General features: G+C 45.3%; 1 long non-coding RNA gene across 1 annotated transcript; it reads left to right on the forward strand.

The window, feature by feature from the left end:
• The first annotated feature begins 13,625 nt into the window (after positions 1 to 13,625).
• Positions 13,626 to 14,226, forward strand: LOC113014540 (uncharacterized). Its single transcript, XR_003271005.1, has 3 exons — positions 13,626 to 13,763; positions 13,839 to 13,963; positions 14,046 to 14,226. It is a non-coding gene; the product is annotated as an uncharacterized LOC113014540 (long non-coding RNA).
• The last annotated feature ends 1,671 nt before the right edge of the window (positions 14,227 to 15,897 follow it).

Genomic DNA, 15,897 nt, shown 5'->3' on the forward strand with positions numbered 1-15,897 from the left:
ATATATATATATATATATATATATACACCCAGCACGCCCCTGCGGGCGGTTTATCCTTCAAGCTCGGGTCCTCTACCAGAGGCCTGGGAGCTTGAGGGTCCTGCGCAGTATCTTAGCTGTTCCCAGGACTGCGCTCTTCTGGACAGAGATCTCCGATGTTGTTCCCGGGATCTGCTGGAGCCACTCGCCTAGCTTGGGAGTCACCGCACCTAGTGCTCCGATTACCACGGGGACCACCGTTACCTTCACCCTCCACATCCTCTCGAGCTCTTCTCTGAGCCCTTGGTATTTCTCCAGCTTCTCGTGTTCCTTCTTCCTGATATTGCTGTCATTCGGAACCGCTACATCGATCACTACGGCCGTCTTCTTCTGTTTGTCTACCACCACTATGTCCGGTTGGTTAGCCACCACCATTTTGTTCGTCTGTATCTGGAAGTCCCACAGGATCTTAGCTCGGTCATTCTCCACCACCCTTGGGGGCATCTCCCATTTTGACCTCGGGACTTCCAGGTTATACTCGGCACAGATGTTCCTGTACACTATGCCGGCCACTTGGTTATGGCGTTCCATGTATGCCTTGCCTGCTAGCATCTTGCACCCTGCTGTTATGTGCTGGATTGTCTCTGGGGCATCTTTACACAGCCTGCACCTGGGGTCTTGCCTGGTGTGATAGACCCCAGCCTCTATGGATCTTGTGCTCAGAGCTTGTTCTTGTGCTGCCATGATTAGTGCCTCTGTGCTGTCTTTCAGTCCAGCTTTGTCCAGCCACTGGTAGGATTTCTGGATATCAGCCACCTCCTCTATCTGCCGGTGGTACATACCGTGCAGGGGCCTGTCCTTCCATGATGGTTCCTCGTCTCCCTCCTCTTTCTTGGGTTTCTGCTGCCTGAGGTATTCACTGAGCACTCGGTCAGTTGGGGCCATCTTCCCAATGTATTCTTGGATGTTCCTTGTCTCATCCTGGACTGTGGTGCTGACACTCACCAGTCCCCGGCCCCCTTCCTTCCGCTCAGCGTACAGCCTCAGGGTGCTGGACTTGGGGTGAAACCCTCCATGCATGGTAAGGAGCTTTCTTGTCTTTATGTCAGTGGCTTCTATCTCCTCCTTTGGCCAGCCTATTACCCCAGCAGGGTACCTGATCACAGGCAGGTAATATATATATATTAGGGGTGCAACGATATTCGTATCGATATTGAACCGTTCGATACAGTGCTTTCGGTTCGGTACGCATATGTATCGAACAATACAACATTTGTAATTTATTTTATCAACTTTCCTTCTGACGATGCTGTCTGTGTTGAGCGCTCAGTGAATCTGCGTTCGACTACTCCGCCTAGGCTGCACTGTCGAGCGCAGATCCACTGAGCGTTCAACACAGGCAGCATAGTCAGAAGGAAGAGGGCAGGGCAAGCTAGCGAGACAGAAGTTAAGCTCTCCTTGCAACATGGCAAATTGAACCTCCCCCACCCTCATTCAGATCTGGCTGTAACAGGGCAGCCCTTAGCGGCTGGAAACACAGTGAGACAGACCAAGGCAAGTGTAGTGGAACAAAGTATTTATTCGCTATATGGCTCTCCTTACAACAATTGTCGAGCCTCTTCACAGCACAAAAAAAATCCACCCTCTAATGACAACTGGCAGCCTTAAATATGTTCAGCTGTCACAGACTCAACCATTATTCCACTCTCAGGTAAATTCTTAAATCCCAACCTTCCACCACAGTATACAATATATCAATAAGAATAAATAAATACATAAATACATTTTCACATTTACATATTAATAAATACTTCACACTTTAATGTTACACCAAACCCAATATTATAAAAACCCAGAAACCCAAGCACAAAAAGATTCACCACACTCTTTACCCATGGTCTCTCCCGGAACCTTTAAATGGTGTCTGGACCCCCAGGGAAACATTTGCCCAAACACCTTGAAGAGGACACAGGCAAGAAAGGTGAGTAATCATTAACTTACAAACACTTATTTGCAACACTTTTATCCCTAGATTTCACACACACATTTGCCTTAGTTTTCCTTATTGGTAAACCTTAATCACAATCACCATTCTTCTCTCCTGACAGACAACCACCACATTCCTTGATGAGGAGCAGCTGTGCAGGATCTGAAACAAGGCCACCAACTGATTTTAAAATTCCCAATAAATAGACAATAAATATTTAAACTGCTTGTGTGCAAATCCATGCTTAAAGTGCAATGCTCATAAAGTGCTTGATAAGGTGCTTTTAATAAAGTGAAAGGTGTGCTCTAAAGTGCTATACAGACAATACAATATAAATAAATGCAGTAAGGGAGTCCTCTTCCTTACATTTCCTCCTCCCTCTCTTAAGCGCGAAGTGCTTCAGTCCTCTGTCATCCTAGATAAACAATCAGCAACCACATTTGACTTCCCCGGCCTATACTGGACCGTAAAGTCATAAGGCTGCAGAGACAGGTACCATCCTGCAATGCGGGCATTCGCATCCCTCATGCGGTTCAACCACTGGAGGGCACGATGATCAGTCTCCAGAGTGAAGTGACGTCCCAGAAGATAATACCTCAAGGCCTCAATAGCCCATTTCATGGCCAAGCACTCTTTCTCCACCGTCGAGTACCTCGTCTCCCTGTCGAGTAGTTTCCGACTCAGAAACACCACAGGCCTTCTTTCACCATCCACCTCTTGCTGAAGGACAGCACCAAGGCCAACTCCCGAAGCATCAGTTTGCAAGATGAATGGCTTGTTGAAGTCTGGACTGTGTAGAACTGGATGTGTGCAAACTGCTTCCTTGAGGTCTCTGAATGCTCGCTCACAGTCTTCCGTCCAACGCACTTTGTTGGGGGCTGAGCCTTTTGTGAGGTCATTCAGTACAGTGGATCGCTCTGCAAAAGAAGGTATGAATTTCCGGTACCAGCCTACTAGACCCAGAAAACCTCTCACCTTCCTTTTTGTTGTCGGAACTGGGAAGGACTGAATTGCTTCAATCTTTCCAACCTGCGGCTTTATCTTCCCAGAGCCAACTACAAAGCCCAAGTACTCCACTTCTCTCTTGGCTATGGAGCACTTCTTGGGATTGATAGTCAGTCCAGCCATTCTGATGGAGTGTAGCACCTTCTGTAGGTGAATGACATGCTCTTCCCAGGACTGGCTGTACACCACCACGTCATCCAGATATGCTGCAGAGAATGCTGACACATCTCTCAGTACATGGTCCATTAATCGTTGGAATGTCGCTGGTGCACCTTGAAGCCCAAATGGCATGACTTTAAATTGGTACATACCAAAAGGAGTTTTGAAGGCTGTCAGCTCTCTCGCTTCTGGTGCCAAAGCCACTTGCCAGTATCCTTTACACAGATCAAGTGTTGTAATGTACCTTGCTGATCCAACTCTCTCCAGCAGGTCATCCACCCTGGGCATTGGGTAGGGATCAAACTTGGATACTGCATTCAAATATCTGAAATCAATACAGAATCTCAGGGTGTCATCGTTCTTTGGTACCAAAACAATCGGGCTGCACCACTCACTACTTGACACCTCAATGATTCCCAGGTCCAACATCAGTTTTATTTCTTTCTGCAGCACTGGCACCAACCGTTCTGGAATTCTGTAACTCTTTTGTCGAACGGGTGCATCCTCCTTCACCCGTATCTTATGCTGAACCAGTGATGTGAAGCCTGGTGTTTCTCGAAAGAGCTGTGGGTCCACGAGTGGTTTTATATCAGCCTGCTCAGTAGGAGACAAATGAGAGAGGTCAACTGAAGCACAAACTTGACTGTTGACTTGACTTCTCAGTCACCTCCTCATCCTTAACTGAACGCACCAGTAACTGATAGACCGGCTCTTGTCGGCTGTGGAATTCTTTCAACAAGTTCACGTGAAATGTCTGATATTTTTTAACTCTTTCTGGCATATTCAGCTCATAAGTGACTTTACTCACTTGTCTGACGATCTCGTATGGTCCATGCCATTTTGTCAGCAACTTGTTATCGCTGGTGGGAAGCAATAACAGTACTTTCTGACCTGGAAGGAAGACCCTATCCCTGGCCTTCTGATCATACCAAGTCTTTTGATGTTTTTGTGCAGCTTTCATGTTGTCTTGCATCAGTGATGCCATTTTCTCCAACCTCTCTCTCATGGTGATGACGTAGGCTGCAATGTTTTCGCCCTCTGCTTTGGATTCCTCCCAGCAGTCCTTAAGCAGATCCAGGGGGCCTCTCACTTGGCGACCGTATAAAAGTTCAAAAGGCGAGAAGCCAGTGGAAACCTGCGGGACCTCCCGGTAGGCGAACAGAAGGTATGGCAGCCATTGATCCCAGTCAGAACCTGTGTCAGAGACAAACTTGCGCAGCATACTTTTGAGAGTCTGGTTGTATCTCTCCACTAGCCCGTCCGTTTGGGGGTGATATGGGGTGGTCTTAAGTCCCTTTATCCCTAACAGCTTATAAACCTGCTGCAACAACTTGGATAGAAAGTTCGTTCCACAGTCCGTCAGAATTTCTCTTGGTATGCCTACCCTAGAGAAAAGCTGCAGAAGACAATTAGCAATGTGACGAGCTTTAATTGATCTGAGTGGGAAGGCCTCAGGAAACCGTGTTGCATAGTCACATATGACTAATATGTAGCGATGACCGGTGGAGCTCCTCTCTAAAGGGCCCACAATATCCATGCCTAGCCTCTCAAATGGTGTTTCAATAATTGGCAATGGTTGCAACTGGGCTCGCGCTACTCCTTTGCCTGAGGTCAACTGACATTTTTCACAGGAACGGCAAAACTCAGAAACCTGGACATACATCCCTGGCCAAACAAAATGGCTGCTGATCCTATTCAGTGTTTTGTGAAAAGCCATATGACCTGCCCATGGAATTGAATGACCCAAATCCGTAACTTTGTCTCTGAACTGTTGTGGGAGTGCCACAGCTTCGCACTTCCCCTTTCTCTGGTACAAGATGCCTCCTTTAATCAAGTAAACAGTGTCTGCAAGACAGCTTACCTGACCTTGACTAGCCCCCTCTACCTCTGTTACCTTCTCAAACCAGGGTTTTAGAGTAGGGTCGCTTCTTTGGAGTGCACCTAAATCTGAGGGAACATCAAACTCAAGTTGGTTATTTGGCTTAGGGAACAATGCTGTACCTTTTTCCCCTGAGCCTTTGAACTTTTCTCTTCTTTTCTGAGCCCTAGACTTCCTAATCTTCCCTGGCTCCGTTTCGAGAGACTCCTCAAAAAAGGGCAGTTCTTGCATCCTTTCCTTTGCACTTTGTGCTCTTGTGACTACATGACAGGGTTTAAATGGTTCAACTGTCATATCTAGAGGAAGTGAGCTTCCAGATTCATCACCTAAGCCTTGAATGTCTTTCTCAGCACTCACTTGAGGGTCATAATCTGACTGGTGTATTAGATCAAAAAGAGTGGGGATGTCATTACCAAGTATCACTGAATATGGCAAACTGGGAACAACAGCTACCACTAACAAGTAGGTTTGACCTCCTACTGTCAGGTAAACCTCAGCAGTGGGGTACCTGTGTTCGTCTCCATGCACACAACTTATTGTAGCCCCAACCCCACTTAGCTTTTCTCCTGAAATTATGCTAGAGTGTACAAGAGTCTGAAAGCACCCAGAGTCAAGCAAAGCTTCCTCTTTACGCCCATTAATTAAAACAGGGACAGTACAAGCTTTCTTTCCTACTGGCTCTGTGGCTGGTCTTGGAACTGCACATAAAAGAGATGGTTTTGACTTAAGTGCAGGGCAAAATTGTTGTGTATGGCCAAAGTTATGACAGTGATAACATTTAATATCCTGAACTGAAGACTTAAAGGATTTCTTCACATTGTGAGGTCTATGGGAAGGGAGCTGCCTAGAACTAGAAAGATTTCTAGCCTGAACTTGACCAGAACCCTGTTCACCCCCAATGGACTTACTTGGTTGGGCGTAGTGGGTCTCCCGGCTGAAGTAGGTGCTCTTGCTTCCTTTTCTGGCTGAAGTGAAAACCTCTGCGAGGCTAGCTGCTTCCTTTGCAGTCTTCGGGTCATGCTCACGTATCCAAATCTCCAGCTCTGGATTAACCATTCTCAAAAACTGCTCCAGAATTATCTGCTCAGATATTTCTTCTACAGTTGATTTTTCAGGTTTAATCCATCTTGAAAACAGGTCTTTCAATCTTACATAAAGTTCACGTGGCGTCTCACCTGGCTCAACTTTCAGAGATCTGAAGCGGCGTCTGTAGGTGTCAGCAGTGATCTCATATTTTGCCAGAATTGCCTCTTTCACCTTATCATAATTCTCAGAGTCTGTTAAATCCATAAGAATGTAGGCTGTGCGGGCTCTACCTGTCAACAGGGGAACCAGACGAATAGCCCACTCATCTCTGGGCCATCGACACACGTTTGCCATTCTTTCAAACGTAGTCAGAAAATGTTCAATGTCATCTTCTGGTGACAGAGGGAAAAGTTTTGGTTCAATTAAAGACCTGGACCCACTGGCCACTGGAATGTCTTCACCATTGAATCCAAGTTCTTGTTCTTCAGATGTTGTAGGGGGCGCTGGCGCCTCTGGTGGGTCAGGCTTATCAGTTACAGCGTTAACTTGTAGCTGGATCTGCTGAAATTGATGCTGCATGCCTTTCCACCTTTGCTCCTGACGTGACAAATCCTTCTCCCACTTTTGGTCTCTGGCTGCTTGAGACCGCATAAGAGATTTCACCAACCCTGTTAACTCCTCCAATTTGTCCTCAGGGCTTGTTGCTGCCATGGCCTCTAGCTCAGATGAAGCTCCAACTCCTTCATCAGGCTGCTCCTCTTGGCCTGGCTTTCTTCCACCTCTTGTCATCATCTTCTCACTGTGGCATGAGTGACACACTTCTGACACCACTTGTAACAGGGCAGCCCTTAGCGGCTGGAAACACAGTGAGACAGACCAAGGCAAGTGTAGTGGAACAAAGTATTTATTCGCTATATGGCTCTCCTTACAACAATTGTCGAGCCTCTTCACAGCACAAAAAAAATCCACCCTCTAATGACAACTGGCAGCCTTAAATATGTTCAGCTGTCACAGACTCAACCATTATTCCACTCTCAGGTAAATTCTTAAATCCCAACCTTCCACCACAGTATACAATATATCAATAAGAATAAATAAATACATAAATACATTTTCACATTTACATATTAATAAATACTTCACACTTTAATGTTACACCAAACCCAATATTATAAAAACCCAGAAACCCAAGCACAAAAAGATTCACCACACTCTTTACCCATGGTCTCTCCCGGAACCTTTAAATGGTGTCTGGACCCCCAGGGAAACATTTGCCCAAACACCTTGAAGAGGACACAGGCAAGAAAGGTGAGTAATCATTAACTTACAAACACTTATTTGCAACACTTTTATCCCTAGATTTCACACACACATTTGCCTTAGTTTTCCTTATTGGTAAACCTTAATCACAATCACCATTCTTCTCTCCTGACAGACAACCACCACATTCCTTGATGAGGAGCAGCTGTGCAGGATCTGAAACAAGGCCACCAACTGATTTTAAAATTCCCAATAAATAGACAATAAATATTTAAACTGCTTGTGTGCAAATCCATGCTTAAAGTGCAATGCTCATAAAGTGCTTGATAAGGTGCTTTTAATGAAGTGAAAGGTGTGCTCTAAAGTGCTATACAGACAATACAATATAAATAAATGCAGTAAGGGAGTCCTCTTCCTTACACTGGCGTTTGGAATTATTTTGGTTTTCATGTGACGTATGACCCTGAAGGTAAGCGAGTCATGGACTAAAGTAAAACAGTATGTTGGATGTGCCACGCAATGCTCAATTACATGGGTGGGAACTAGTGTGTTAGCGCAGTTAGCTCGTTAACGTGTTGGCCGTCTAGCCCCATGCACGGGGCGATCGGCGGTAGCTCGTTAACGGAGATTTGCCGTGTTGTGGCGTTAAGGTCATTTCAACGAGATTAACCTGAAAGCACTAGTGGGAACATAACGAATATGACTGCACAGTTACGCCGACATCATCCTAGTGCAAAGACAAAAACAACAAGCATGCTACTAACTTTAGCCGAGTCATTTAGACAGCTGTTAGCACATGATTCTCCTTATGCTGCTGAGAATATAGCCCAGAAGAAGCGGATAGTATAGCTTTTATTTTGGAAAGAGCCATTTCTCTGTAATAAACTCTCTTTTCCAAAGATGAGTGATTCCTCAATCAGATACAGGGCTTGCAAAATCGCTAGCCCGACGTCCCGGGGCTAGCGATTTTTTCAGTCGGGCTACCAAAATCTATCTCTGCCCTGCCTGTCGGGCTATTGTAGGAAGGAAAAATATATGTCAATGCTTTTGCATTCTTTCAGAAATGTAGCTGGGTAATTATGTCATTGGCATCGGTGAGCCACTGCCAATATGTGACATATTGAAATCGCGTTTGAATTTGCGCTTGTTTTTTTGCTTTCACTTTGCAATTGTGCGAACTGTATAGAGAGCGACAGCACTGATCTGTGAGTGATGATAATTTGTGCACCAATTCCTCTGACATCGTCTTATTAATCGTTAGCTTACTATGCAAACATGACAAGTGAAATCTCCCGCAGCTTAAACATGTGAGAGGTTGATCGCGCAGAGAATCGCTGAGCTTATGTGAGTGAGTGTGTAAAAGCAGGAGGATATATATTTTAGTTCTGCTGAGCCAAATAAGACAGGTCAGGGTGAAGAAGTGACAGCCAAAGAAAAGCTTACCACAAAACGGAGAAGTTATGACAAATCAGACTATAAGGCAAAAAGAAAGTGCAGCTTTATGGTTTCATGGACAAAATAATTTCTGTGGCTGCAATATGACGAGCTAAATAACCAGGGCTGCACATAAGTGGTCCGCAGGTGCGCATTCACTGTCAAAATAAAAAACACGCACAAGGGTTAGGGTTAAATTTAAAAACTGTACTTTTGAGTTAAAATATATATTTATAATTTTAATAAATGACAAATTAAAAAGGCATGAACATTTTTTTTTATCGAAAAAATATCGAACCGTGACACCAAAGTATCGAACCGAACCGAACCGTGAATTTTGTGTATCGTTGCACCCCTAATATATATATATATATATATATATATATATATATGTATATATATATATATATATATATATATGTGTATATATATATATATATATATATATATATATATATATATATATATATATATATATAGCCCCAACTGACCGAGTGCTCAGTGAATACCTCAGCCAGCAGAAGCCCAAGAAAGAGGAGGGAGACGAGGAACCATCATGGAAGGACAGGCCCCTGCACGGTATGTACCACTGGCAGATAGAGGAGGTGGCTGATATCCAGAAATCCTACCAGTGGCTGGACAAAGCTGGACTGAAAGACGGCACAGAGGCACTAATCATGGCAGCACAAGAACAAGCTCTGAGCACAAGATCCATAGAGGCTGGGGTCTATCACACCAGGCAAGACCCCAGGTGCAGGCTGTGTAAAGATGCCCCAGAGACAATCCAGCACATAACAGCAGGGTGCAAGATGCTAGCAGGCAAGGCATACATGGAACGCCATAACCAAGTGGCCGGCATAGTGTACAGGAACATCTGTGCCGAGTATAACCTGGAAGTCCCGAGGTCAAAATGGGAGACGCCCCCAAGGGTGGTGGAGAATGACCGAGCTAAGATCCTGTGGGACTTCCAGATACAGACGAACAAAATGGTGGTGGCTAACCAACCGGACATAGTGGTGGTAGACAAACAGAAGAAGACGGCCGTAGTGATCGATGTAGCGGTTCCGAATGACAGCAATATCAGGAAGAAGGAACACGAGAAGCTGGAGAAATACCAAGGGCTCAGAGAAGAGCTCGAGAGGATGTGGAGGGTGAAGGCAACGGTGGTCCCCGTGGTAATCGGAGCACTAGGTGCGGTGACTCCCAAGCTAGGCGAGTGGCTCCAGCAGATCCCGGGAATAACATCGGAGATCTCTGTCCAGAAGAGCGCAGTCCTGGGAACAGCTAAGATACTGCGCAGGACCCTCAAGCTCCCAGGCCTCTGGTAGAGGACCCGAGCTTGAAGGATAAACCGCCCGCAGGGGCGTGCTGGGTGTTTATATATATATATATATATATATATATATATATATATATGTATGTATATCCCATTCGCCTGCCTTCTGGTAGTTCAATCCCCTCAGTTCTGACTACCTTCCCTCTCTTTGTTACCATTCGACTACACTTCTCCAGTCCGAACGACATTCCAATGTCATTGCTGTATAGCCTGGTAGTGTGGATCAGTGAATCGATGTCTCGTTCACTCTTGGCATACAGCTTGATGTCATCCATGTACAGGAGGTGGCTGACAACTGCTCCGTTCCGTAGTCGGTATCCGTAGCCAGTCTTGTTAATGATCTCACTGAGGGGGTTCAGGCCTATGCAGAACAGCAGTGGGGACAGAGCATCTCCTTGGTAGATCCCGCACTTGATGGTGACTTGTGCTATGGGCTTGGAGTTGGTCTCTAGTGTTGTGCGCCACATCCCCATTGAGTTCCTGATGAAGGCTCTTAGGGTCCCATTGATCTTGTACAATTCTAGGCATTCCAGTATCCAGGTGTGGGGCATTGAGTCATAGGCCTTCTTGTAATCAATCCAGGCAGTGCACAGGTTGGTCAGTCTGGTCTTGCAGTCTCGGCTGACTGTTCTGTCTACCAGTAGCTGGTGTTTTGCGTCTCTGGTATTCTTGCCAATCCCTTTCTGTGTCCCGCTCATGCATTGACCCATGTGCCTGTTCATCTTAGCTGATATGATGCCTGACAGGAGCTTCCATGTAGTACTGAGGCAGGTTATTGGTCGGTAGTTGGAGGGGACCGTCCCTTCTTGGGGTCCTTGGGGATCAGGACCGTCCGGCCTTCAGTTAGCCATTCCGGGTGTCTCCCGTTAACTAGCAGCTGGTTCATTTGTGCTGCCAGACGCTCGTGGAGTGCAGTCAGCTTCTTTAGCCAGTAGGCGTGAACCATGTCGGGCCCTGGTGCTGTCCAACTCTTCATACTGGAGACCCTTTCTTGGATATCTGCCACTGTGATGGTTACTGACCCTGTTCAGGGAGGTCGCTGTGGTCTGCCCTCAGATCCACTAGCCACTGAGCATTGCCGTTATGGGTTGCGTCCTTCTCCCATATGCTCTTCCAGTATTGCTCCGTCTCCAGCCTTGGTGGTGCTGTTCTCTTATTGTTCCCTTGCCACTGAGAGTACACCTTTGCTGGTTCTGTGGAGAACAGCTGGTTTATTCTCCTGCCTTCTATCTCTCTGGTGTACCTCCTCAAGCGGCTGGCCAAGGCTGTGAGTCTTTTTCTTGGCAGTTTCCAAGGCCTCAGGTATGGACAGCTTGCTGTATTTTTTATGCACCTTCTTTCTCGCACCTTTCTGCAACTCCGTTAGTTGGCTAACCTCCCTCCGTGCTACTTTGATCTTGCCCTCTAGCCTCCTTCTCCATGCAGGGTACTGCTCCTAGTGGCTGTTCAACTTATAGCCAAGCATCTCACTGATCACTGCTGCCATATTGTAGATCAGCTTGTTAGTCTCGGTAAACATGGCTGTAGGTATCATCCGTAGTGCTGCATTAACATCATCTAGCAGACCTTCTGAGGGTACTTCACGTAATCTTGGTAACCGGCTACGGGGGATCCAGGTCTCAAGCTTGGCCATGATCCTATCTTTCAGGTCAGTTCCTCTCGCACTCAACGATCCTTCTCCTATCGCACTTGGGGCTATGTACCCAATCTCCGGTGGGGGTGATGACATCTCCCCATATATATATATATATATATATATATATATATATATATATATATATATATATATATATATATATATATACAAATATATATATGTGTGTGTGTGTGTGTGTGTGTGTGTGTGTGCGTGCATATACATATATGTAAAATATACAGAGGTCAGCAGTTTGAATATTGTGCGAAAGAAATGGCATATATATACAATATACAATATACAATATGGAGTGCATAGTGTTGAACTTCAGCTTTTTAGCCACACCAACGGACCAACAGTTGTTGCTGGTTTAAATTCCTGCTAAGTGACCTTAACTTCCTTTATCTGTCAAATAAGTCAAATAATATTGTTTAAATATATTCAAAATTAAATAAAAATGAGTTAATATTTCATAACTTACATTTAAAAACAATTTCATCCACTACATGGAAATATAAGTAGTTTCATCACATAATACATCATTCAAATAAGCCATAATTAAAAAGCCATCAGCCTTTTTAATTCTCATAAAGAAGTAGATGAGCTATCAGACATATGAATTTGAAGTCTCCAGAATAGTATACAGAATACCCTGCCTTGTCTTCGAACAAAATGATTGTAGACTTGAAAGAACAGCTGCCGAGTCAGAACATACTACCACCTACCTGATTTTTGAACACTCTACCCATTTCAATGTACCAAAATTGCTACCATTTCAACCGTGTACACTGCCAGTCCATCTGAAGTGCGTCTGTTTATTTCAATATTTTTTGACGGAACTGCTATTCCACACCCTGTAATTCCAGTATCTGGACTTTTAGCACCATCTCTGAACACATGAATACGCTCAGGGTATTCATTCAAGCTGTGAAAATGAAATGCTGAAACAAGATTGACTCTTCCTTTCATTTTTCTCTTCGGATCCAGCAAGTACCAGTCCACAGGAGGGGTCTCCAATAATCATGGAGGAACCACAGGGTTCAGACACATGACACTCCTTAGCCCACTGATTCCCCACCTTTCCAAAATGATCCTTCTGACTTCTTCCATACTCCCAGCATTCCAAAAGTACCTCCTTTGTGGGATGTGCATCACCATGACCACCAAGATGAACCCAGTAATTCCCGGATACTTGCTTCCTCCTAAGATCTAGAGGCATTTCTCCCATCTCCACCTGTAGGGCCCTGACCGGAGACATTTTAAAAGCTCCACAGCACACTCTAAGGGCTTCCGATTGCAGAACATCCAAACGTCTCAACACAGAAGGAGCTGCTGAACCATATGCCACACACCCATAATCGAAGACCGATCTAATTAATGCCTGGTAAAGTATTTTCAAAGCAGAAGAGCTCGCTCCTCAACCCCTGCCAGCTACACACCTCATAACATTAATAACTTTTTTGCATTTGGTTTCAATCCGGTCAGTATGCTCCCTCCATGTCAGTCTTGAATCAAACACAACACCTAAGTACTTAAAAGAGATATGGCAGCCTCGCTTCTGTCAGTCTGCCCCAGGGCAGCTGTGGCTACAACTGTAGCTGCCTCCACCAGTGTGTGAATGTGTGTGTGTGAATGGGTGGATGACTGGGTGTGTAAAGTGCTTTGGGGTCTCTAGTGGGGACTAGTAAAAGCGCTATATAAATACAGGCCATTTACCATTTAATAATAGCATCAGTTGTGTTACGAGCTGTCCTGAAACCACTGTCCTAAAGCCCCTTTTCTTCCAGCTCAAAGGACAGTCTTACCATTATCATACGTTCCATTAACTTGCACACATTTGATGTAAGAGCGATTGGTCTGTAGCTATCTGGTTTAGATGGATCCTTCCCGGGTTTTCTTATTGGCACAATAACAGCCTGTCGTGGTCTGGGTGGTTTTCCACAGCATCAGCTCCTCCCCACTGGGTGGAGTCTTTGTTGCTCCTCACCTGATGGCAATCGTACCAGCAGTATTTATGACCGGCGCACTCAACTGGTCTTCGCCAGATTATCTGCCAACTTTAGTCAGTTCTCGGCCTCACGTCCGTTCCTTGGTGACTAATCGTGTGTATTAACCGAATCTCTGTTTTTCTCGTCAGCCTCTGAAACCCACCTACCAAGCTCTCCTGGATACCAGTTTGCTGCCTGCCTCCCTGCATTGCATGCAGCACCCACCTGGACCTCTCCTGCCTCCCCCCTCCACGCAACCCCCACCTGCAAGCTTGTAAGACAGCTCAGTGTACTATCCTTAGATTCACTCACAAACCTCTGTGGGATTCCCCTGACTGCTCTGTCCTCTGTTTCAGTGCCCTGGCCCGCCACAGTTTCCTCTGCCCAGTACCTGCACCCAGTTATCCCTGCCATCTAGTTATCACCACAGTATTTTTCTCTCGCCTCAGACATCTAGTTTATGTTCATTGATTCTAGTCTGCACTTTCTGTTAGCCTCTGAGCATTGTAAAATAAAATCTCTTTTCGTTACACCTCACCCCTGGCCTCCGGTTTTGAATCTGCACTTGAGTCCATCCCATGTCCACGGGCCACTGCGCCTGACACAGCCTCCCTCCAAGTACTTGGGAGCTCACTCTTAATCCAAACTGTGTTAACCAAACACAGCAGTTTATTAAGCGCTTTCGTACCAAGGTTCTTCAACATTAAATAACAAATTTGATCCTTTCCCGGGGGTGTGGGCTTTGTTTTTTGAAGTGCTCTCCCCATTTCCTCCCGAGAAAACACCGCATCCAAACTACTGTCTATGTGCGCCTTTCTTACTAGAGCCTCCGAATACCGTGTTTTAGTTTGGCACATTCTGTCTTTTCCCAACACTGATATGTTTTCAGAGCTATGAACCTTAGCAAAAGTTTTCATCATAACCTCCACTTTTTCCTGAGCTGTTACAAAGTTCTGTTGGCCTGAAGATAGAACTGGGTAATCCCATTCCCGCCGGTCACCTCCCATTCTTCTGACCATGCCCCAGACCCTACTGTGGGGGAGTGGTTCTTCTTATTTTAGAACAGAACAACCTCCAACTGCTCTGCTTTGCTTGTCTCACTGTTCTCCTGACCACTCCCACTGCTTTTCTGTATGCAATCAGAGCTTGTATGTTAAGGGTTCTTTGGAGAAATATAAAAGCCTTGTTTCTTTCCTTTACAGCAATTCGACATTCCTCTGTCCACCATGGCACTACTTTCCTTACCTTTACTGGTTGGGATTGAGGCCTTGGCGGCTACCATAAGTACTTCAATAAACTGATTATTCATTTGATCAACGCTACCAGACTCATCAACCTTGTCAATCGTTTCCTCACATAATTTTTGGAATTTTGTCCAGTCAGCCCTATGAAAACTCCACTTCTTATGCACCTCTCTTAGAGATACCTGTATCTTCCCTCCAACATCACAGAAAACAGGATAATGGTCACTGCCTATGGTAGTGTCTGTTCTGATGGTCCACTGACTTATTCCTGCAAGGACAGTTGAGACTAGAGTTAAATCCAAAATTGACCCTGTTCCATTAACAACATTACATCTGGTCCCCCTACCATAATTCAGGCACATCAAATTGCATGTATCCATCCATTCCTCAATTACCTTACCATTTTTATCTGTGTGTGTGCCTCCCTACACTCTGCTATAGGCATTAAAGTCCCCACACCAAATAACTCTACGACAGTCACTTCTTTCAATTGAATGAAGATGCGGCAGCTCCAATCCGGCACAAGGATTGTAGAAATTCACAGTAACATTTGGTTCATTCCTGTCCCAAACCTCAATAGCAATATACTCCAAATCATTGCCTTTACCCAGGAGTCTATATGGAAGGTCTCGTTTGACAAACGTTGCACACCCTCCCTCTCCACCACGGTCCCTGTCATTTCTTATTAGCTTGTACCCATACAACACAAAATCCAAAGAAGATTTAAGCCAAGATTCCTGTACACAAATGACATCCGGTTTAACATCAAGTAGTTTGATGAAATGCTTCAACTCTTGGCCATTGACCAACAGACTCCTTGCATTCCATTGAAGAATAAGTACCATGATTACATAAAAGAACATCATGTTTCCTGACTTGACTGATAATTGAGGTTGTCCCACTCACTTCTTCCCACGTCAGTCCTACTAACCCCAAGTGGTTAATCGCCGCCTTAACAATGAGC

This window comes from Astatotilapia calliptera, chromosome 1 (genome assembly GCF_900246225.1).
Source record: "Astatotilapia calliptera chromosome 1, fAstCal1.2, whole genome shotgun sequence".
Classification (NCBI taxonomy): domain Eukaryota; kingdom Metazoa; phylum Chordata; class Actinopteri; order Cichliformes; family Cichlidae; genus Astatotilapia; species Astatotilapia calliptera.